Below are 24,227 nucleotides of genomic sequence, written 5' to 3' on the forward strand. Positions count from 1 at the left end.
GTCTGCTCCTTGATATCTAAAATATAACAGGACACTGGCGTAAATTCTCGACTGTCTCATACTTCTGTTTAATCAGGTTTCTGTTTGACGTTTAGTCAGCTGTGTAAAAACCAAGGAGGAGGGGGATTAATAAAGTTTTATTTTATCTAATCTAATCTAATAGCTTTAATCTCAGCCAAACCGATTTACTCACGAACAAACAAAACACTGAAAAAAGCCCAACAATAACATTTGTAGGTTGTCTAAGTGAATTATATATTACATTTAACCCGAGTAGCGAAAGTCCGCGATGATCTGAAAATGATGTGCCGGGAGTTGTGCCGTTCTCGGCCGCATCAGTAACCCTCGAGCTCCCGGCTAGCTGTCGAGCTGGTGGGTAGCAGACGTCTCCGAAAACATCGAAGCACTTTGGCAAATATGCGATATCTTGATAAACCGAGCAGATATTTGATGTTTACACAGCTACTTTCTCGCCTGAAAATATGTTAAAAGTTTATTTTGTGACCCAGAAAGATTAGTAAGAGTAATTTTAAAACTTAGTAGCGGCCGCCATTGCTGGAAACTGGAGTTTGAAACTGGAGGCAGGGGGCTCCGGTCCATTCGCACCAGAACCTCTCGCCATAAGAACAGTTTCTTCCCCTCTGCTGTTGGACACATGAACAATAACCTTATGACTGTTCCCACCCCTAACACATGACCCTACGCTGTGTTGACTGCATCATTCCATGTTTGGCACTGATCACCACCTGCACTCATGTGTATATATCATGTATATACCTATCTATTTAGCACTTTTAATTTTTAACTTTTAATTTTTATTCTTATTTTCATGTCTATTTAAGCATAATTTATGACAGTATGTCTGCACTGAAGCACCGCAGCAATTTCCTAATGTTGTAAACCTGCCCAACATTTGGCAATAAAACCCTTTCTGATTCTGATTTGGCTGGGCCGCGCTATGAGTTCTGGGATATGGTGGGCCACGAAGGACACACCCGACCCATCCTTCAAATTCGGGGAAAAGGAGGACGCATTTGTCGGCTGCATTCAGGTGCAGTCTACGAATTTGAACAGCCTTCGGCGCGTTGCTGTGACGTAATCGGTCTACAAATGTGGCCTCAGGAGGATGCAGCCCATGAATTTGGACATGACCAATAAGTCGTACAGCTGGGTGGGTGCTGTGTTACTGATGGTGAACTTTATTGTATTCATAAGGTTAGTTATTGGGTTGCCAACCGCCCCGTGCAAACGGAATCGTCCCGCATTCAGAGAAAATATTACATGTTTCGTATTGAGCTGAAAAGGAACACAGTTTGTCCCGTACTTCAGGTAGAATGGAAGAAGACACAAAGCTGGATTTATTCAGAACACTGTGTAAAAATAACAAAAAACAAAAAGTGAATGCAAAAGTGCATAAATATTTATTTTACGTGTTTGATGTGTGTGGCAGGGCGTGGTCTGCAGTGCCGCTGCAGGGGAGGTGGACCCACCTCAGTGGCATCTGCAATCACGCCTCTCAGGCGTAAAGTCTGTGCTCTCTCTTCTGTTTTTTTTTTTTTGTTTGTTTTGTTTTTGTTTTTTTGGGTATGTGTCGGGCTGTAAGATGAAAGCTACAGCCGGCTGTGTGGGTACAGCAACTATGTGTGAAAAGTGGTCCATAACGTAATGCTTCAAAGCATGTTCATGCAAACATTGTCGGGTCTGCTTATGAACCTCTGCGCACAGCGTCTGCAAATCGGGGCTGTACGAAGTCACCCCATCTTTACACAAAACTGTAAGCTGTCATCTGTGAGGTGTGAGCGGTGTTTGGTTTTACCATAGTTCATGGTGGAGAATGGCTGCTCTGCTGAGTTTTGCTCTCTGTAGCCGTTTGAATGGCAAACTACACTGATTAGCGGCGGCATAGGCACACTTAAAATTTCTTCAGAAATTTTCGCTTTCTAGTTTTTATTTTATTCTTGTGCTTTTGTTGAGCTTACAGGTCAGAGGGTAGAGAGATTTGTCTAAAGCATTGAAGTTGAAGGTGCTGTAAGAAAACCGCTATAATATATAACAATAGATTTCCTCAAGCTAGTTGTCAAGCTCAGTTTTGTTGTGTTCCTGTTGTGTTGTTGTGTAACACAAAGACATTTTCAATCAATTCTTCTATTTTTCTAGACCTCCTTTTATAGAAGTAGAATTAAAAAGCTGGCTTACTTTTAATGCTGAATGTGTCACTGGTCACACAGCTATGTGTGTAATGGACTAAGTTACTCCACACATGCATCCTGATGTTCCCAGCTGCAGGCTTCAGATGGGATGCTGGGTCAACACAAAGATGTGTTGCATTAGTTCTCTCAAAGCCTTAGGATAATGATGTCACAGCATGCCGTTGCTAACATTGTTGATTCAGATTATCATCAAATGTTTCTTCAGATTCATCTCCTCACCTCTCGCCACAGCAGCCCAGTGTAGCCATGACGTTTTTGGGTTAAGCTGTGGGAGGGCGGTGCTCACTGCCTGCCATAGGATGTGATCCCTACTGACACGTGTGTGGTGACACACAGCCAATGTTCAACCATCAAACTGAGCTACAGTATATGACTGGACAAAACTGCTTACTGCTTTCACTTGACAACAGTTTGCAGCTTTTTTGTATCTGAAAACATCAAATTTCAGGAGTCAGACAGACATATTTGAAATGAAACCAATAGTCAGCAGTAAAGTAAACAAAAACTGCAAAGTCCTTTATCCAAACCAAATACACAGAAAATCTTCAAGTTTATTTTTTTGTTCTCTTGGATAGAAAACTCAGTAGTTTTGTGTTTGGAAGTGAAAACAAACAATTTGAAGATGTCATGTTGGCCAAGAAAAATCACTGACCATACTTTAAATAGTCTAGAAATCCTTTGAGAAACTGGTCCCCACAAGTGATAAAAATCTTATGTCCTGTATAACTAATAATAACGGGTTTCTGTACTAATCAGACCCAGTTTTCCTGACACGCTTTTCTTTTCTTACTTGTCAATTTGTCTTTACAAAAAGAACTTTTGTCAAGTTTCTTTCGAGAATGTGAAGAGTGAGGAGTGAGAACTTGTAGCAATCAAGCTAGCTGTTATCTCTTCTTTTTATGAAAATATTGGTGATGAGAATTAACTCCTGATATGTTTTTTGTCACATCATCTTCTGCAGCCTTTTCCTTAGCACTGATACAGTACTTGTTGGTCCTGACAGCTTCTTAGTACTGATTAGTATACCAACCCTGACTCCCCAGCTCACCCTGTCCGTTTCCATCCTCAGGGCAAATCCTCCTGCATCACTCCAGATCAGCGGAAAACCTGCTTCCTGTCATCACACTGTTATTGTCAGGGAGAAATAAACTGAAAGTACAAACAGCTCATATTCATGGTGTTGTTGTTTGTTTGTTTTTTAAATCATGCTGATATGATAAAAAGAAAACAATGCTCCTGTCAAATGGAGCAGTAAATATTGCTGTAGCTGGCTTAAATCTTGATATTTACTTATTCATTTTAAAGGGACAGTGCATATTAATGAGCATATGCAAATGTCCATGGCAGGTCAGAAAAAAACTATGAATAAGAAAATACACATCATGAGACAATGTAGAACAATTTAATCCAGACAGCAAATAAATCTAATTACAACATCAACTCCCTCAAGTAAAACAGTAGTGTATATAAGATATCATAGAGTAGAGAAACACTCTAAAATTGAGTCAGTTGAAATGAATGATTTTAGATATGTTAATAACATGATTCTTAAGTACATGGAAATATGTCAAAAGACACGATTTCTATAAATTTATGGAAAGGTTTGCTGAATAAATGACTAAAACAGAAATGCCTTGTTTCAGAGCCAACAGCAATAGAATATGATAGAATAGAATAGCCCTTTATTGTCATTGTACATTTACAACAAAATCATGGGTTCTCCACGCTAACTCTGCAGGAATAAAATATAAATAGTAAGACAGCAGGAATAAATAACAAACAGAAGAAATATATACAGTTAGGAGGAATATATACAAAACAAGAGAAAGGCGCACATTGGAGCGCAAAGTGCTTGGAAGCAGTGCAAAAGGATTTGGTCTCAGTCCATGTGTCTGAGTGATGAGAGTTACTTAGACCATGGCCCAGATTGGTGAGGTGAGTGGGCAGGGGTGAGGTGTGGGGGAATAATGATTGTTAAGAGTCCGAATGGTCTAGGGGAAGAAGCTGTTTGTGAGTCTGGAGGTGTGGGACCTGATTGACCTGAGGCGTTGACCACAGGGCAGTAGATCAAACAGGTGGTAGGCGGGGTGCAAGGTGTCACCTGTGATGGCCCTGGTTTCCCTGAGACAGGAGGAGCTGGTAATAGTGTCCAGGGGTGACAGATTGCAGCCAATAATTTTTTGGTCTGTGTTAATTACCCTCTGCGCAGCCTTCCTCAGTAGTGGCCCTTGTGATCAACTTACATGGGGCTGAAATGAAAAACACCTCAAAAATCAAAGTTAAAAAATGAGGGCAGAATAGTCTATTTTCCCAAAATTTCATAGCAGTAACTCAAAATGGTTTTCAGTAGTTTGTATTATCTACAAGGAGTCTCCTCCCAGATTGGAACTTCTGGACAATCGGGCGTGTTACCTGGCGGTGTTGGATGTTCCAAAACAATATGCTAGTGGTGCTCTGTTGGATTTAGGTCAGGAAAGCATGTGGGCCAGTCAGTGGTAACAGTTTCCTTATCCTTCAAAAACTGCTTACTGGATGAGGTTGGGCATTGTTGTACACCAGGAGCAACTGAAGATCCACTGCACAAGCTTAGAGTCTGATGATGGGTCCAGGATTTCATTCTGACCCCTCATGGCATTCAGGGTGCTGTTGCCTTGCCTGTAGAGGTATGTGCATCCTTCCAGGGATATGCATCCCTAGCCCATGACTGGCCCACAACCAAACTGGTCATGTTAAACAATATTTTAAGCAGCTTAACATCTTCCGTGGCTTTTCCAGTTTCCACTTCACTTCCCTCCCATATATTCAGGTTAAACCTACTTGCCTGCCTGACCCTGCTCTTAAAACCACAGGATGCCAGTTATGGTATTCAATAGCACTAGAGGGCACTGGCCCCTGATTCCACCCTCTTGAAGCCCTGACCAGCTCTCCTAGAGTAACTGCCTGTCTCCCATGCATTTCAGATCATGCTGAGATACAAAGCAAACCTTTTGGCAATGACATGTGTTGATGTGCCATTCTGTACAGTCTAGGTATGCCTCAAGCTACCAGCAAGGACTCTGACCTGTAGTCAAATGCAAAAGAGAAAAGATGAGGAGGGAAAAATGTCCCTGGTCCCTGACGTTTGAAACTATTCCTGTTTTGTTGTTTGTGTCATTGTTGCTCGTCAAGTGTACCTGTTGTTAATTTCATTAACAACAAAGCAGCTGAAACTGATTAACACCCCACTTGGCTTAATTAACCTGAATAATAATTCAGAAGTTTAATTGATTTGATGCCATACTCTGATTTAAAAAGTGCTCCTTTGATTCTTTCTCCCTGTCTAAAGTGAAATCATCAGTTTAACAAAAACCTGACAGCCTCTGAAGGTAGATTATCTTTAACTGCTTTGCAGCTTCTGATCGTAAGATTTGTGACATTTGTCATGAATTCTATTTTCTCTACTTCACATTCTATTCACATTCTATTTTCACTGCTTCATAGTGGTAAAAGAAGCAGTAGCTACTTAGTTTCCATTTTATAGTTCATATCATTTTGGGTTTCTGTCACACATTTCACGGTTTCATTGCTGTCTAGCCAGCAGTTGCCAAGTGTTTGCTGACAAGTTGACGTCTTCCATTTGACCCTGACAATGTTAGGGGGTTATTGACAGACTTCTAGCCCTGTCTTCCTGGGGTCTAAGATAAACTCACAACTGACAGGGAAGAAACAAAACAACAAACAGGGCTGATTGTACAGCACTAATAAGTATGGAAGCCCGTTTCCACCACAAAAAAAAAAGTATCCATAACTCGAAATTTCGACTTACTTTTTGCAAATATTCTTTAGTTAATAACTCGAAATTTCGAGTTAGTGCTGAATGATGTCATTTTCTTGTTACCTGGAAGCTGAAGCCCTCAGCTACAAATGCTACAGCTAAGCTACCAGTATTACAGCCAGTCATGAACGCACAAATTGCTGATTATTTTCAGCGTGGCTTCACAAATGATGAAATCCTTGTGTTATTAGCTGAATCACGTGGCGTTACTATCAGCAAACGTACTCTTGCGATCCGGTTTTGAGTGCGCATTCCATGTACAGTGGGGCAAAAAAGTATTTAGTCAGCCACCAATTGTGCAAGTTCCCCCACCTAAAATGATGACAGAGGTCAGTAATTTGCACCAGAGGTACACTTCAACTGTGAGAGACAGAATGTGAAAAAAAAATCCATGAATCCACATGGTAGGATTTGTAAAGAATTTATTCGTAAATCAGGGTGGAAAATAAGTATTTGGTCAATAACAAAAATACAACTCAATACTTTGTAACATAACCTTTGTTGGCAATAACAGAGGTCAAACGTTTACTATAGGTCTTTACCAGGTTTGCACACACAGTAGCTGGTATTTTGGCCCATTCCTCCATGCAGATCTTCTCGAGAGCAGTGATGTTTTGGGGCTGTCGCCGAGCAACACGGACTTTCAACTCCCGCCACAGATTTTCTATGGGGTTGAGGTCTGGAGACTGGCTAGGCCACTCCAGGACTTTCAAATGCTTCTTACGGAGCCACTCCTTTGTTGCCCGGGCGGTGTGTTTTGGATCATTGTCATGTTGGAAGACCCAGCCTCGTTTCATCTTCAAAGTTCTCACTGATGGAAGGAGGTTTTGGCTCAAAATCTCACGATACATGGCCCCATTCATTCTGTCCTTAACACGGATCAGTCGTCCTGTCCCCTTGGCAGAAAAACAGCCCCATAGCATGATGTTTCCACCCCCATGCTTCACAGTAGGTATGGTGTTCTTGGGATGCAACTCAGTATTCTTCTTCCTCCAAACACGACGAGTTGAGTTTATACCAAAAAGTTCTACTTTGGTTTCATCTGACCACATGACATTCTCCCAATCCTCTGCTGTATCATCCATGTGCTCTCTGGCAAACTTCAGACGGGCCTGGACATGCACTGGCTTCAGCAGCGGAACATGTCTGGCACTGCGGGATTTGATTCCCTGCCGTTGTAGTGTGTTACTGATGGTGACCTTTGTTACTTTGGTCCCAGCTCTCTGCAGGTCATTCACCAGGTCCCCCCGTGTGGTTCTGGGATCTTTGCTCACCGTTCTCACGATCATTTTGACCCCACGGGATGAGATCTTGCGTGGAGCCCCAGATCGTGGGAGATTATCAGTGGTCTTGTATGTCTTCCATTTTCTGATGATTGCTCCCACAGTTGATTTTTTCACACCAAGCTGCTTGCCTATTGTAGATTCACTCTTCCCAGTCTGGTGCAGGTCTACAATACTTTTCCTGGTGTCCTTCGAAAGCTCTTTGGTCTTGGCCATGGCGGAGTTTGGAGTCTGACTGTTTGAGGCTGTGGACAGGTGTCTTTTATACAGATGATGAGTTCAAACAGGTGCCATTCATACAGGTAACGAGTGGGGGACAGAAAAGCTTCTTACAGAAGACGTTACAGGTCTGTGAGAGCCAGAGATTTTCCTTGTTTGAGGTGACCAAATACTTATTTTCCACCCTAATTTACGAATAAATTCTTTACAAATCCTACCATGTGGATTCATGGAATTTTTTTTTCACATTCTGTCTCTCACAGTTGAAGTGTACCTCTGGTGCAAATTACTGACCTCTGTCATCATTTTGAGTGGGGGAACTTGCACAATCGGTGGCTGACTAAATACTTTTTTGCCCCACTGTAGATTACTGATTGGCAGAGCTAACTCGAACTCAAAATTTTGAGAATAGTAACTCGAAATTTCCAATTAATAAGTCGAAATTTCAAGTTAATAAATCAGAATTTTGAGTTAATAAGTCAAAATTTTGAGAACGATGACTCGAAATTTTGAGTAACGGATACTTTTTTTTTTTAAGTGGTGGAAACGGGCTTCCATAAATACAGATAAACACACAAAGACAAAAACCAAATACAAAAAACAACAGTGTGCGCTTTGTGATGATTTGCAATTTTTTTTTTTCAATTAAACACAGCCAGTGCTTTAAAAAAAGCAGAAAAACAATGCAAATATTGAATTCAGTTGATGAAGATGAAAAGCAAATTGGTACACTAGTTTAAAACCCACCCTGTGCTTTTCACATGCCAGTTTAGCTCACAGGGTTAAGCAGATGAATCTTATGCTGCAAGGCTTATACAGAGGCCTGTGTTTAAATCGGCCCTGAGGCCATTCACTGTGTGTTTCCCCCCAGCTTTCATGTCTTCTCTCCACTGTCCTAACAAAAACAAACCCAAAAGACTAAAAAACCCCATAATATATTTTAAAAATTGTGCTGTTGAATGTTTTGTTGACGTGCTCTTTGCTGGTATTTAAATATAACCTCTGAACTTTGATAAGAATTACCTTTTATGACTCACTGTATTTGTAGCGATTTGTCAGCTTCATTCTGTAAATTATTCTACTTCAGTAGTGTGAAGCACTGTGTCGTGTTCAATTCAAACCTTTTTTTATAGCTACAACAGTGTGCAGTTGGTCAGATCAGCTTAGTGGGTATGTGAAACATTATTACTAAAGTAATAAAGTCATTCGACATAAAATAGGGTTTGAGAAGAAAGTGCCATGTAGATTTAATATCTATGTATGTACCTCTTCTCTTCTTCCTCTGCATAAGTTTACCGACACACCACAGTACTAGTTTGTGTTTTGACTGGTGTTAGCATGCCTCTCACTTTTATTCACACTTTCAATTCATTAATTATTCCTCAGAATTTAAAATATGGTCCGAGAGTCACATACACCAGCATTTAAATCATTTTGTTGTCATTACATTGTTGTGTTGTATTTATTAGCTTGTCTGTACATTACAGACGTTAATGCCATTGTGGAGATTAAAAAAAAGTGTGTATGTTTTTTAGCATTTATCAGAGTTGCTGAAGTTAACTCTACCAACAGGTATTTCATTGCAGTGACAGAGAGAGCCCTTAAATTCATGCCTCTTACATAACAATAATGATGATTGAGTGTGTGCATTGTGCAGACAAAGGTGTGCAGAAACACTTTGAACCAGGCCACAGTTTTACTGCAGCCAAGAGAAGATATATTCTGAAGGTCTCAAATTTGGTTTTGCAAACTAGTTGTATGTATAAATTCAATTTCTAGGACACAGGAATTGGCCACGAGTATTCATGAATGTGTAATACTATAGTGGCAGCAAATAATAATTAAACACACAGAAACTGTAATTCTAGTCTTGGTAAAGTTTCTTCACCTGATCATCTAGTTGGATATACTGTAGGACAGCATCAGTTGATTTTTTGTCCCATTGAATCCCCCCTGATTTTTATAAAGTAATGGGAGATAGAGAACCAACCTCAAAGGGCCCCTGTGGAGCAGAAACTCCAGTTTCAGAAAGATATCAAGTTGGCCAAAAACAATTGGCAGGACAGAAGGTATGTCAGAAATCCTGTTAAACTGGGGTGTTTTAGATCAGATGGAGACTGGCTGCAGAAACATGGAGACTTTGTAAAGTGTGAAACTGGTCAGACTGGAAGCTAACTTGGAATTTAAATCTGTTGTGTGAGAACATAATGTCCCTCTCATAGTTTATCGCTTGGTGGAAGTATCATCAGAGGATTTAGAAATGTAGGAAAAATAGTACAACAATATATTTTTGTGTGTTGGGAGAAAAAAAAAAGCAAATTCTGATTTAAATGGGAAAAAAGTAAATGGGTGTTTTAGTAAAAGTTTCTTAGTATATCCTCTTCACTTTAAGAAATAAAAAGCCTAACAGCTACACTAAACATTTCCTTGCTTCATTCTAAAAGGTGGTAATTTTCTTCTTCACCCCCATCAAATCCTCCAAACCTGCTGAAATTCTGCACTTACCCATACGTAATGAGCTGCAGCTCTCGCCTCCACAGTCACCCCTAAAAACCCAGCAATTAAATCTGTCTGCCTATTGTTATTTCAAGAATGGTTAGTAATTAGCTGTGTTGAGCCAAGCTCTCAGAGGAACTGCATGTTTCCTCTGCCGAAAGAACCTTACCTCATTGCTAAAGATATAACGCTGAACACAGTAGAAACCAAAATCCTGTCTGTGTCCAGCTGTGTGTGGGGTGGTTCAAAAAGTAGCCTTATGATTGTTTGGGAATAACAGTTGTACCCCACCTTGATATTTAAAACAAACAAAAGTTTTAAAATGGTTTTAACACACACGCACACACACGCGTACACACACTCACACACACAGTGCCTTGTCTTTGTAACCAAGGGGGGTTTTATGAGGGGAGGTGCTTGTGCTGTGATGTGTACTGTAACTGTCATGTCAATAAAAAGGCTACGAGGACAGCTACTCTTTGAAGGATTTGGGCTAGAGACAGGTGATGAGTATTATGCTCCACCGCCTGGTTCTGACCAAGGCTTCCCTCGTTAGCGAGTTAAAAGACCGGTTGAAGATGTTCTGTTATGTCTTGTGTTCTTCATGAGGAATAAGTCTCTAAACTAGCGGGGCATGTGGAAACACAGACCCAACAAGTTCTTCTGTGCTGTCTTTCATACAGCCACTTCTTCTCTCTGCCGGTGGTACATACAGTGCATATTCCATGATGGTTCTTCTCCTTGCTCCTCTTCTTTCTTGGGTTTCTGCTGCCTGAGGTATTCACTAAGAACGCGATTGGCTGTAGCCATCTTCCTCCATGCATGATTTTGGACTAAAACAGTTACCCTGCAAATTGAAATCTGGATTGACAGTTTCATCTCACTGTTTTTATAACTGGATATTTACCACATGGCCCCCAATGTTGTCCATAAATGTGACAAAGTGATGGTAAATAGTAAATGGACTGGTTCTTATACAGCGCTTTTCTATGCTAAGCACTCAAAGTGCTTTACACAACTTGCCTCATTCACCCATTCACACCAGAACTTTTTTACTATGCTGTTTCTAAGTACTTTCTGTCGAACAATCACATGCATTCATGTGATTGCATGAATAATGTTAAACGTATGAATCGATTCACATTTATTTTGGTTGTTTTAAGTTATTTAAGTTAAAAACAGGCGATTCACGAAAATTGCGGAAAAATCTTCACCTGTAAACTGTAAATTGCGAATTCTAGAGCATTCGCAATTTACAGTTTTGATATGCAAGTAAAATGGATTACTTGCATATCAATAATCCATTTTAATAGCAGAAGTCTGTATGCCAACTTCAACAATATAAAGGAATATCTAAATGAGTTGACAAATCCATTTGGAATTATTGCCATTTCTGAAACATGGATCAATGCGGAGAAAGGAATGGACTTTGGACTGGAGGGATATGAAGTGAATTTTGTAAATAGAAGGAACAAGAGTGGAGGGGGAGTAGCTGTGTATGTGGATAAAAACCTAAACTACAAGGTGGTAGAAAGTATGACAACTGTAATTGATAATTTACTAGAATGTATAACAATTGAAATTTATAAGGAAAAAGAAAAAAATGTAATAATTAGCTGTATATATAGAACACCTGGCTCTAGTATTCAAGTATTTAATGACTTCATAGAGGAAATATTCTCTAAAACAAATCAAAAAGTTATGTTTATCTGTGGTGATTTTAATATTGACCTGTTGAATCCAAAAAAGCATAAAATGACCGACGAATTCCTAAACACTATGTACAGTTTGAGTTTACATCCTAAAATAACCAGGCCTAGCAGAATTACACCACATTGTGCCACCTTACTTGACAATATTTTCACTAACAATATGGAAAACAACATTGTGAGCGGAATATTAATTAATGACATCAGTGATCACCTACCAGTTTTTGCAGTTTATGACACTAATTATAAGAAAAATCAGCATGAAGAACAACTGAGATACAGACGTGTAAGGACAGAAGAAACTATGACTGCATTTAAGAACGATCTATTAAATCAGGACTGGGACAATGTGTACAAAGAAGCTGATATTGATATTGCATATGGCATATTTTTAAGAATATTCATGGAGTTGTACGATAAAAACTGTCCAACAATAAAATACAACAGAAAGCACAAATATTCAGATAGACCATGGCTCACTAAGGGTTTACAAAATGCATGTAAAAAGAAAAATACACTCTATAGGGAATACCTAAAACAAAGAACAAAAGATGCTGAAAATAAATATAAAAAATACAAAAATAAGTTGACCAATATTATACGTGTATGTAGAAAGGAGTATTATAGTAAAATATTGAACAACAATAAACATAATATGAAAGGAATATGGGATGTTTTAAACGGTATCATTAAAAATAATTCTGGACAACAAAGTTATCCACAATACTTTATCGATAATGGCAATATTATGGAAAACACTGCTGATAAGGTCAACAGCTTTAATCATTATTTTGTAAATATTGGACCAAAACTGGCAGAACAAATTCCTGAGTCACTGCCATCAGTAGACTGTAGTGAAAACCTGATTGATAGGAACCCTAACTCAATGTTCCTCACATCAGTGGAGGAAAAAGAAATAATTGACATTGTACACATGTGTAAATATAAAACATCTACTGATTGTAATGATATTGACATGAAAATCGTCAAGAAGGTCATTGAAGGAATTGTAGGACCTCTAACATATATTTGCAACTTATCATTTCAGACGGGAAAAGTGCCAAACAAAATGAAAATAGCTAAAGTTGTGCCGCTGTATAAAACCGGGGATAGACGCCACTTCACAAATTACAGGCCTGTTTCTTTACTACCACAATTCTCCAAAATCCTAGAAAACCTGTTTAATAAACGATTAGACAAATTCTTAGATAAATATAAATTACTCTCTGACAGTCAATATGGATTCAGATCAAAAAGATCAACATCTCTGGCATTAATCGAATCAATTGAGGAGATTACGAATGCTATAGATCAGAAACAGTATGCAGCTGGAGTATTTCTGGATCTCAAGAAAGCATTCGACACAATCAATCATGACATATTAATTAATAAACTGGAAGGGTATGGGATTAGGGGGGTTGTACTGCAATGGGTGAAAAATTATTTAAGTGACCGGAAACAATTTGTGAAGCTGGGTGTCCATTCCTCATCATGCTTGGACATTGCTTGTGGTGTTCCACAAGGCTCTGTACTGGGTCCAAAATTATTTATTATTTATATAAATGATATTTGTAAGGCATCTGATATATTAAAATTAGTATTATTTGCAGATGACACAAATATTTTTTGTTCTGGGGGGAATCTAAAGGAGCTGCTGGATACAATTACTTCAGAAATGTGCAAAATTAAAAAATGGTTTAACAGGAACAAACTATCGCTAAATCTAAGTAAAACTAAAATTATCTTATTTGGGAATTCCCTTAGAAATGCACAAGTGCAGATTCATGTAGATGGTGTGGAAATTGAAAGAGTACTTGAACATAAGTTTCTTGGTGTGATTATAGATGATAAATTAAACTGGAAGTCTCATATAAATCATATACATAACAAAATTTCAAGAAGTGTCTCAATCTTGAGTAAAGTAAAACACATTCTGGACCACAAATCACTCCACATTCTCTATTGTTCCCTGATTGCACCGTATTTGAATTACTGTGCAGAGGTTTGGGGCAATACTTACAAATGTTCGCTATCATCAATCTTTATATTACAAAAAAGGGCCATAAGGATAATCCATAAAACTGGTTACAGAGATCATACAAATCCACTGTTCTTAAAATCAAAAATTCTAAAATTCACAGAACTGGTTCATTTTCTCACAGCACAAATTATATATAAAGCTATAAATAACCTGCTTCCTGACAATATTCTAAAAATGTTTTCTAAAAGGGAACGGGGATACAATTTGAGGGGGGAATTAAATTTAAAACATCCTCGTATCCGTACAACATTAAAAAGTTTTTGCATCTCTGTGTGTGGAGTGAAGCTGTGGAACAGACTAAGTAAAGATATGAAGCAATGTCCAAGCATGGCGCAGTTTAAAAAGCGGTTTAAGGATATGGTTTTTACAGGGTACAGGGAAAAGGTAGAGATTTGATAGGGTGTTCTTGTCTAATATTTTCATGTGTGTGCGCATGCACGGGTTTGTTGGTATGGGTATATATATATATATATATATATATATATATATATATATATATATATAATTGTAGGTTGTGTATCCTTGAGGTGTTAATGGGGTTATTGAAAATGTGTATATGTGCGTATGTGTGTATATACGTATGTATGGATAGATAGAAACATATATGTGTATATATAAAAAAAAAAAAATTACACATAACATAATGTAATTGCAAGGAGGTATTTCTGTAGTCTATTGATACTAGATAGTGGAAAAGGGGTGGGATTAAATAAGCTTATGCTTCTTCCTGCTCCTTTTTGAACATGGACGTTATTTGGAGTTGTGGTTGCTCGTTTTCCTTTTGTTTGCTTTGTTCATTTGTCTCTTTTAATTCTATTTTTTTTATACTTTTTCAACATGTTCAAAATAAAGATTCAATCAATCAATCAATTCATACTCTGGTGGATGTATCCGAGAGCAACATTTTTCTTACCTTATTTTTGCTTTTAAGAAAAATAAGAGCCATATGAGGATAGTCATTTAAAATTTTGATAGAACAGTAGCAGTATAATGTCCTCGTAAGTGGATATCAGGCCCTTGTCGAGCAAAATTGAGTATTTTGGTCTAAATAACCCAACATGTGATGTCCACATATGTGGACGCCAGGTCCTAGGAGAATAAACCATGCAATATGGATATTCTCACTGCCAGCATCAAAGCCAACATGATACAGGAGTCCAAAGAGAATGGATATGGATATGGAATAGTTGCATAGCAATTGATGCTCTGTTGTATGTGCAACACCTGAGGTACGAAAAATACAGTAACTATAGCCATCGACTGTTCCATGTGTTACGATTCGGTGTTGTCAGTGTTTTGTTTTAGGCGTGACGGTTGTGTTTCCTGCTTTACTTTGAAAGTCTGTCTTATCTCAGTGTGTTCAGTTTACGCTTCCTTGTCTCGTCAGTTCTGATTTGCCCCAGCTGTGTTTCCCTCCTGTTGTCCATTCCCTGATTGCTCCCTCTATGTATTTAAGCCCTGTGTTTCAGTTTGTCATGGTCGAGATCTTCCCCCCCCGGTTGTAAATAGTTTGGTGTTTTGATGTAAATAAATGTCTTATTTTGCTTTGATGTAAATAGTTGTCGATACTTTTGTTTTGGGATTTTTTTTGTGGAGACCCGTAGTAGTTTGTTTTGTTTTGTTTTTTTTCCCTTATTTTTATTTTTTCTGTGTTGCACGCCGGTTGCCTAGGCCAGGGTGTAACACATGAAACACAAGCGACGAAGAGGCTGCCACACACCGAGCATTAGCATTGGAAGGAGATGCACTGCAGGTACTCCTTGACCTAGCCCCGGCAGAGCAGCATGAGCTCCAGGCCCTCACCATGGCACTCGAGAGGCGATTTGGGCAGCGGCACTCCACTGATCAAAGCAGGGAGCAGCTGACCAACCGGAGCCTGGGCGCCTTTACAGCGGATGTGTTGCTGTATGCTCGTCGTGGCTACCCGGAGTTCCCAGCAGCAGCCCGTGAGGAGCTTAGCTTGCATGCTTTTCTGCGAGGACTTTTTCCAGAGCGACTATGCCAACACGTCCGCCTGGCCATGCCTCAAACTCTCCGTGAGGCGCTCCTTGAGGCTGAAAGGACCGAGCTGGTGCTCACCTCGCGACCTGACCAGCAGGTGCCCCCCCCCCCCCCAAACTACTCCCAAATCAGAGCCGCATACTGCGACGGGGAGGGGGAGGTCGCGGAGATATGCCAGCTGCAACCCTCGGTGCCCCAGAGGCGTCCTCGTCAACCGACCAACCGCTGCTACCGGTAAGATGAGCCTGGCCACGTGGCACGTGACTGCCCAGCACCTGCCCCGAAGACCAGAACTACGCAGCCTCAGGGAAACGGGGAGGGAGCGGTGTAGCGAGGGGACCACCGCTCCAGCTTCCTGCCCCCCTCCAAGGACGATGCACGGTGGTGGGCCGAGTCGGGCACCTCAAGAGAGAACTGACATGCGGGGGAAGAAACCGTTGCGGATCCGAGTGAAGGATCTGGAGCTGGTGCACGACTTCTGGCTTGCTAACATTCAGGACCAGTGCATCATCGGCCTTGATCTGCTGACCCTTTGGGGGGCCTGCGTTGACACCGCAAAGCTGGCTATCACTCTTGGCGCAAAGACTTTTGCCCTCCAGCGCGGCCAAAAGCAGGGAGCGGAGGGGACCAGACGAGACAGGCATCGGGCAGCTGCCGCTCAGCAGATTTCGGATGCCGGTGGCTCCGGGTCATCACCACTCGCCTCAGCCTCTCAGCCTCTCAGCCCGACAAACCTCCATCGACCGAGACCATCGAGGCTGTTGATGACCTTTGGCAGCGCAGCAGCGTAGGCCTCAATGTCGACCAGCGCCAGCGCTTGAGGTGCCTCCTGGACGGGAATGTGGACATCTTTGCCGCCAGTGACAAAGACTGCAGGCAGACGAGTCTGGTCCAGCACACCATCGACACCGGCTCTGCTCAACCCATCCGTCTGCGCCCACACCGGCTGCCCCTCTCAAAATGGCAGGTAGCGGAAGAGAAGATCCGTGAGATGGCTGCGGCTGGGGTGATCGAGCCGTCCAATAGCCCATGGGCGGCACCCGTGGTTCTGGTGGGGAAGAAGGATGGCAGCCCGAGGTTCTGCGTGGACTTTCGCCGTCTCAATGCAGTCACCAAGAAGGACTCGTACCCGCTTCCGCGGATCGACGAGGCCCTTTATTACGTTACTGGCTCCAGCTGGTTCAGCTCCCTCGACCTACGCAGCGGTTACTGACAGGTGGAGCTAGCCCCCGAAGCAAGGCCTAAGACTTCATTCACCATTGGACAGGGGCTGTGGCAGTTCAGGGTCATGCCATTTGGGCTCTGCAATGCGCCAGCGACGTTTGAGAGGCTGATGGAGAGGGTGCTCGTGAACATCCCTCGTAGCCGCTGTGTTGTGTACCTGGATGACCTGTTGGTGCACGGTGGTGACTTCGACAGTGCACTGTCTCACCTGAGCGAGGTCTTCAGTGCCATCCGACGAGCTGGGCTGCGGCTCAACCCTGCGAAGTGCCGGCTGTTGGCGAGAGAGACCACATTCTTGGGCCATGTGATCAGCACTCAAGGTATCACCACCGACCCCGCAAAGGTGGCTGCGGTCCAGGACTGGCCGACTCCCTCGAATGTCAAAGAACTGCGGAGCTTCCTGGGCCTAGCCTCCTACTACCGTCGGTTCATCAAGGGGTTCGCGACGATGGCCAGCCCCCTCCACCGCCTGACTGACAAGTGACAGCTGTTTGGCTGGGGGGATGCCTGTGCTGCGGCTTTTGCACAGCTGAAGGAGGCCCTCACCAGAGCCCCAGTCCTGGCCTACCCCGATGCCCGGCAACCTTTCATTGTGGACACTGATGCTAGCAATGTAGGAGTCGGGGCGGTCCTTTCCAAGCAGGACGAGGCTGGAGAACGGGTGGTGGTGTACTTCAGTCGTGCTCTGGGACGAGCCGAGAGGAACTACTGCGTGACTCGCCGGGAGCTGCTGGCCGTAGTGCTAGCGGTGTGGCACTTCCGGCCATACCTGCACAGCTGCCGGTTTCTCCTGCGCACTGACCATGCATCTCTTGGCTCCTGAACTTCAAACACCCAGAAGGTCAGGTGGCCCGCTGGTTGGAGGTCCTTCAAGGCTACGACTTTGAGATCCAGCATCGGGCAGGTCGACAGCATGGCAACGCTGATGCCCTCTCCAGACGGCCCTGCATGGCCGTCGAGTGCCGCTACTGTCTGCGACAGGAGGAGCGGGCCCAGGAGGCGCTGGGGGTGGCTACTGCTCAGGCCGCGGTCAGCGGAGGGGGATGGCTCCCATTGACCATGCAGCAGCTGAAGCGGGAGCAGGAGGCCGACGCGACGTTGGTTCAGGTGGGGGCCTGGCTGGAGGCGGCGCAACGTCCAGACTGGACGGGGGTGTCGGGACAGGAGCCCGAAGTGAAGGCCTACTACACAGAGAGAGAGTCTGTGTATTAGCATTTATCATGAAACATACTTGAAAAACAAGGGTGAGAGACAATACCCCCAGGCCTCAGAACCACCTGACACCTGGCATCTCCATCATACAACAAAGACGCCCAAGCCACCCTGGACCACAACCCTCAAGGAAGCAGGCCAGCACCCATGCCAAAACCCCCAGTCAAGTACTCCAGAGCCCCTAAGAACCTAAGTTCCAAGGCAGGGGGAAGGCGACCACCAGTGGGCAACAAGCCAAGGAGGGCAATCCCCCACCCTTAAAAACCAGGGACTAAGGCTCAGCGACCCACAGACCCAGGTCTAACCACACAGACACAGGTTCTGCCATAGCACGCAGCATTGACAGCTGGAATAGATGGATGGAATCCTGGGAAAACTCTGCACGCCTAAGCTATATCTTATTTTATTAATCAACTGAAATATGATTTAAAAGCAATTTGGAAAAAGAGAAGGGAACTCTTCTTCTCTAAATTTTTTGCCCAATTCTTTACAGATTTGTTTTAATTCATTGAGGGTTGGTGGGGTTTTTTTTGTTTTGTTTTAAACTCCTCCTGTCCGGCAGTTGTAGCAAGCATAATCATGGTCTGAAAGCTTTGTTCTGACAAACACATTTGCTTTCCAAAGAGGAGCACCGAGTGCAACTATAGGCTCATCTTGTTAATGTGTTTGTTTTATTTATTTATTTATTTTATTTTATTATTCATTTTATTAGCTATGTGTATATTGTGCTGGAGTAGGCATGGCATGAAGGCCAGATTGGCAAAAGATAGGAGAAGAAAGCAAAAGAATAGATAAAGAAAAGGGACAGACATAAAGAGAGAAAGGGGGAGGGAGGGGGGTGTTAAGGATGAGGCAAACAGACATGCTGGGTCTCCAACTGCTGCATCTGTAACAAACCACACTCAAACAATACAAAGCACCACAAAGACAAAACAGAGGGAAGTGCACAAACAAATATACAGTTTAGCTGTGTGTGTTTGTGTGCGTGTGTGTGAAAGAGAGAGTCTGTGTATTAGCATTTATCATGAAACATACTTGAAAAATGAGGGTGAGAGACAATACCCCCAGAACCCAGACCCCCAGCATGATAATATATTAAGTAATCCAAAGTATTCAGAATACGTTACTCACACAGCACCTCCAGCAAAGTCATATGAATGGCCCTAGCAACTGTGGCCTATGTACCTCATGTTCCCCCCAAGACCCTCCATGTGTGAGTGATGTGTTGTCGGAGGATGTGGAGGGAGAAAAAGGCTAGAGATGATCAAGAATGGGAGATAGAGGACCACCCCCAGAAGCAGAGTCCCAGCAAAGCTTGTTTAGTAAGCACCCATATTTCCTACATCCCACTGTAGGGTGAGGAAAAGTGGAACTGGGAACCGTGTCATCCGCAACCCAGGGAAACGCTGCACCAAAGCCCAGCACCCATCATCCCCACTGCAAAGGGTAGTCCGGCTGGTCCACTCAGAGCCCCAGCACCAGCACCTCACCCAACAATATAGATGAAAAAGAACAAGACAGAGTATGAGACAAGGCAGAGCTCTAGGCGACCCAAACAATCTCAGCTGCTCCCTCTCCTCAAGGTCCCGCTCTCACCGCCCACAATGGGCTAGCGGGCACTGTAGACTCCCAGTTCCTTTGGCTTACTGCTGTACTGAGCCTGTCAATTTCTGGATTAATATGGCGATGCTTTTTTGTTTTGAGTTGTAGCAGGATGAGTGCGTGTGAGAGAAGTAAGTGTGTGTGCAGATGTTTTGGGCATATGAGTTTCCTGTAGAAAGATTATACAGTGGGGCAAAAAGTATTTAGTCAGCCACCGATTGTGCAAGTTCCCCCACTCAAAATGATGACAGAGGTCAGTAATTTGCACCAGAGGTACACTTCAACTGTGAGAGACAGAATGTGAAAAAAAAAATCCATGAATTCACATGGTAGGATTTGTAAAGAATTTATTCGTAAATTAGGGTGGAAAATAAGTATTTGGTCACCTCAAACAAGGAAAATCTCTGGCTCTCACAGACCTGTAACGTCTTCTGTAAGAAGCTTTTCTGTCCCCCACTCGTTACCTGTATGAATGGCACCTGTTCGAACTCATCATCTGTATAAAAGACACCTGTCCACAGCCTCAAACAGTCAGACTCCAAACTCCGCCATGGCCAAGACCAAAGAGCTTTCGAAGGACACCAGGAAAAGTATTGTAGACCTGCACCAGACTGGGAAGAGTGAATCTACAATAGGCAAGCAGCTTGGTGTGAAAAAATCAACTGTGGGAGCAATCATCAGAAAATGGAAGACATACAAGACCACTGATAATCTCCCTCGATCTGGGGCTCCACGCAAGATCTCATCCCGTGGGGTCAAAATGATCATGAGAACGGTGAGCAAAGATCCCAGAACCACACGGGGGGACCTGGTGAATGACCTGCAGAGAGCTGGGACCAAAGTAACAAAAGTCACCATCAGTAACACACTACAACGGCAGGGAATCAAATCCCGCAGTGCCAGACGTGTTCCGCTGCTGAAGCCAGTGCATGTCCAGGCCCGTCTGAAGTTTGCCAGAGAGCACATGGATGATACAGCAGAGGATTGGGAGAATGTCATGTGGTCAGATGAAACCAAAGTAGAACTTTTTGGTATAAACTCAACTCGTCGTGTTTGGAGGAAGGAGAATACTGAGTTGCATCCCAAGAACACCATACCTACTGTGAAGCATGGGGGTGGAAACATCATGCTATGGGGCTGTTTTTCTGCCAAGGGGACAGGACGACTGATCCGTGTTAAGGACAGAATGAATGGGGCCATGTATCGTGAGATTTTGAGCCAAAACCTCCTTCCATCAGTGAGAACTTTGAAGATGAAACGAGGCTGGGTCTTCCAACATGACAATGACCCAAAACACACCGCCCGGGCAACAAAGGAGTGGCTCCGTAAGAAGCATTTAAAAGTCCTGGAGTGGCCTAGCCAGTCTCCAGACCTCAACCCCATAGAAAATCTGTGGCGGGAGTTGAAAGTCCGTGTTGCTCGGCGACAGCCCCAAAACATCACTGCTCTCGAGAAGATCTACATGGAGGAATGGGCCAAAATACCAGATACTGTGCAAACCTGGTAAAGACCTATAGTAAACGTTTGACTTCTGTTATTGCCAACAAAGGTTATGTTACAAAGTATTGAGTTGTATTTTTGTTATTGACCAAATACTTATTTTCCACCCTAATTTACGAATAAATTCTTTACAAATCCTACCATGTGGATTCATGGATTTTTTTTTTCACATTCTGTCTCTCACAGTTGAAGTGTACCTCTGGTGCAAATTACTGACCTCTGTCATCATTTTGAGTGGGGGAACTTGCACAATCGGTGGCTGACTAAATACTTTTTTGCCCCACTGTATGTCTGTACGTCATTTAACCAATTAGTCATTTTAAATCTCTTTTCCCTGGAACCAACTCCACATACATTCCATGTGACAAACTTCGGTGTGATCATGTTTAAACTAACTATCCAAGTGTTAAATGTTTACTTGCCCACTGGGACACCTTGGTTCTTTTCATTTTCTGTTTTTAGCCCTACTGTTGTAGATGTACTGCTCTGCTTTAGTATTGTTGTATGACACAATAACAGACAAGCTTTAGCTGTTGGACAAATTGCCTCACATTTGACCCTAGAATAGTCTGATATGCAGAGGTGTTAATGGCTGACTCAGTGACTCAATGCAAGGTGTGCGGGTCTTGGGGTTGCAAAACATGCCGAAATCATCACCCCTCCTCCAATATGTTTAATACGTGGTATGAGGTGTTTGATATGTGTTTGGTTTTCACCAAACATGGCATCATGTCCAAAAATCTCCATTTTCATCTCATCTCTCCAAAGGAGATTGTTCCAGTCTAGTCATTTTTGTTAAGATGAAAATTTTTTTGCTCTAAAGTTCTGAACATCACTAGAGTGTATTCTGAAGGAAGCATGGAAGTCAGGGGTTGAGAGAGACAAAGCATTTATCCTGCAGAGTGTAATGACTAGAGAGTCAGCATGTAGGAAAAAGCAGCATTCACATCAATGTGTTGAATTAAAGTTCTAGGAACACAGAACTTCTTAGACTGTAAGACAGTTCATCAGAACATAGACTATTGACAGATGAGGACAAAGAAGGCCTCTGACTTTTTGTTTCTTTGTCAGATAGATGTGCCAACTTTCCAAGATCTAATTGAAAAACCAGTACAGAACATAAAACCAGATGAAAGGATTAGCTGTCAGTGCTGAGGTAAAACATCAAAACAGTTTAACTGTTTGCAGCACTGTTCAAGGTTTCCATTCACAGCAAACAGATGTGATTATGGCACAGCCTAAATGAGATGTTCACTTTTCTATCAGTTCATTTTGACATAAGCCAGAATGTTTACAACATTTATCTTTATTGTTGCGATTCATTAGCTCCTATGTTAGTATCCATTAGTATCCACCTTTAATGTATGACTCTGTGAAGCAATCATTAAGCTTGTCATTCTCTCACTGTTTTTCTTGGAAACCATCCATCATTCCCACTGTGTGAAATCTCACTCTTTCGTGTTCGATCATCACTCTATTTTAATGATAACATAATACTGCTTCAGCTCCTATAAGCATGACAGCAGTGGGCAATTTTTAAATCCTTCTTCTTTTGATAAATGTGAACTGTGCAGAAAAAGTCCTTCACGATGAGTCTTGCTATTAAAAGGATCATTACAGGCTATGATTCTGCATATGTAATAAAGATCATGCAGACTACCATTACAGCTAAATACTGGTGCTGCTGCTAGGTCTACCAGTGATTATCATGAATGAATATTTACACCTCAGGACTCAAACATTTCAAAAAGTAATGCAATCAGATTACTTGCGTACCGCGATGAATGACACACCCTAATTTTGCATCATCAGTGTTAGTTGTTGAGCCTATGTTTTTCCTTCCATTGCTGAATTATTAAAGATACTCTCAAGTGTGTGCATTTAGAAGATGTGAAAGAGAGTTTCTAGTATTTGGTCATTTTTTATTGAGTCTCCCAATCAACACTAAAATCTGATCCAGAATCATTTCATCTCATTTCTAAAATAAGTAGCCTAGCTACTTGTCAAATACACTTCAGGGCGAATAACCACTCACATTCAGTGCTAATTTAAATGTCTTCATTTCAGTCAGTCAGTTTATGATCGTGTGTGATCAAAGCTATCAATAACAGCCCACATTAGCTCAATAGCAATAGCTCAGCAACTTCTTAACAAGGAAGCACTTCAAGTTCAAAACAGTTTAAACAAACTCTCAACAACTTTTAAAATGAATTTGATGCAAAATTGCAAAATCTGAATAAAATAGACAATTATCTTGTCTATCACATAGCTCTACGATAAAGCAGCTGGTATTCTTGACTGTTCTACATGTTATTGCACACAATAATGCTTCAACCTCCTCCGATTTACCTTCACATTCATACCTGTGTGTGTGTGTGTGTGTGTGTGTGTGTGTGTGTCATGGGGGTGCGTTTGTGTAACCTCCTGATCACAACTGTTTCTAACAACATCCTTGGTCATAAAAAGGTAATCTCCCCCACACCCAATACATGGCTCAATTCCTGTATTGGTTCACCATACACAACACAGTGAAACCATAAAAAGGGCAGGAAGCTTACCAAACATCAAACAAACCTTCACAAGGGATGTGCTTGTGATAAAACACTACAGCCTCCCCCCAGAACCTCGAGAGGCGGACAAAGGAATGCCTTGATCACAGAATTTGAAACAATGTACACTGTAAACCTGAATCAGTTGACTGAACTTAAAACATTTGTGGAAACTGATTACCTCAAAAGTTTTAAGTACACAAACTCATCTTTTCTAAGTATGGGGTACTCAAAATTTGCATTTATTGTTAACTTAAAATTTTTAAATTATATTTTTATTTTATTAATTGAGCTTTACTTAAAAACTATATACTTTAATTTTAATATTTTTGTGTTTTTTGTAGTTTACTATTTTGATCCAACACAA

General features: G+C 42.0%; 1 protein-coding gene across 2 annotated transcripts in view; it reads left to right on the top strand.

Moving 5' to 3' along the window:
- The window catches only part of LOC147325227 (metabotropic glutamate receptor 8-like), a 143,414-nt gene that overhangs the window by 31,969 nt on the left and 87,218 nt on the right, over window positions 1-24,227 (top strand). The gene's annotated exons all lie outside the window — the stretch shown is intronic.

This window comes from Aulonocara sp. 'chitande type north' Nkhata Bay, linkage group LG7 (assembly GCF_057382095.1).
Source record: "Aulonocara sp. 'chitande type north' Nkhata Bay isolate Kocher_YH1m ecotype deep benthic linkage group LG7, A_spYH_male_GT1.1, whole genome shotgun sequence".
In the NCBI taxonomy this organism is placed as follows: domain Eukaryota; kingdom Metazoa; phylum Chordata; class Actinopteri; order Cichliformes; family Cichlidae; genus Aulonocara; species Aulonocara sp. 'chitande type north' Nkhata Bay.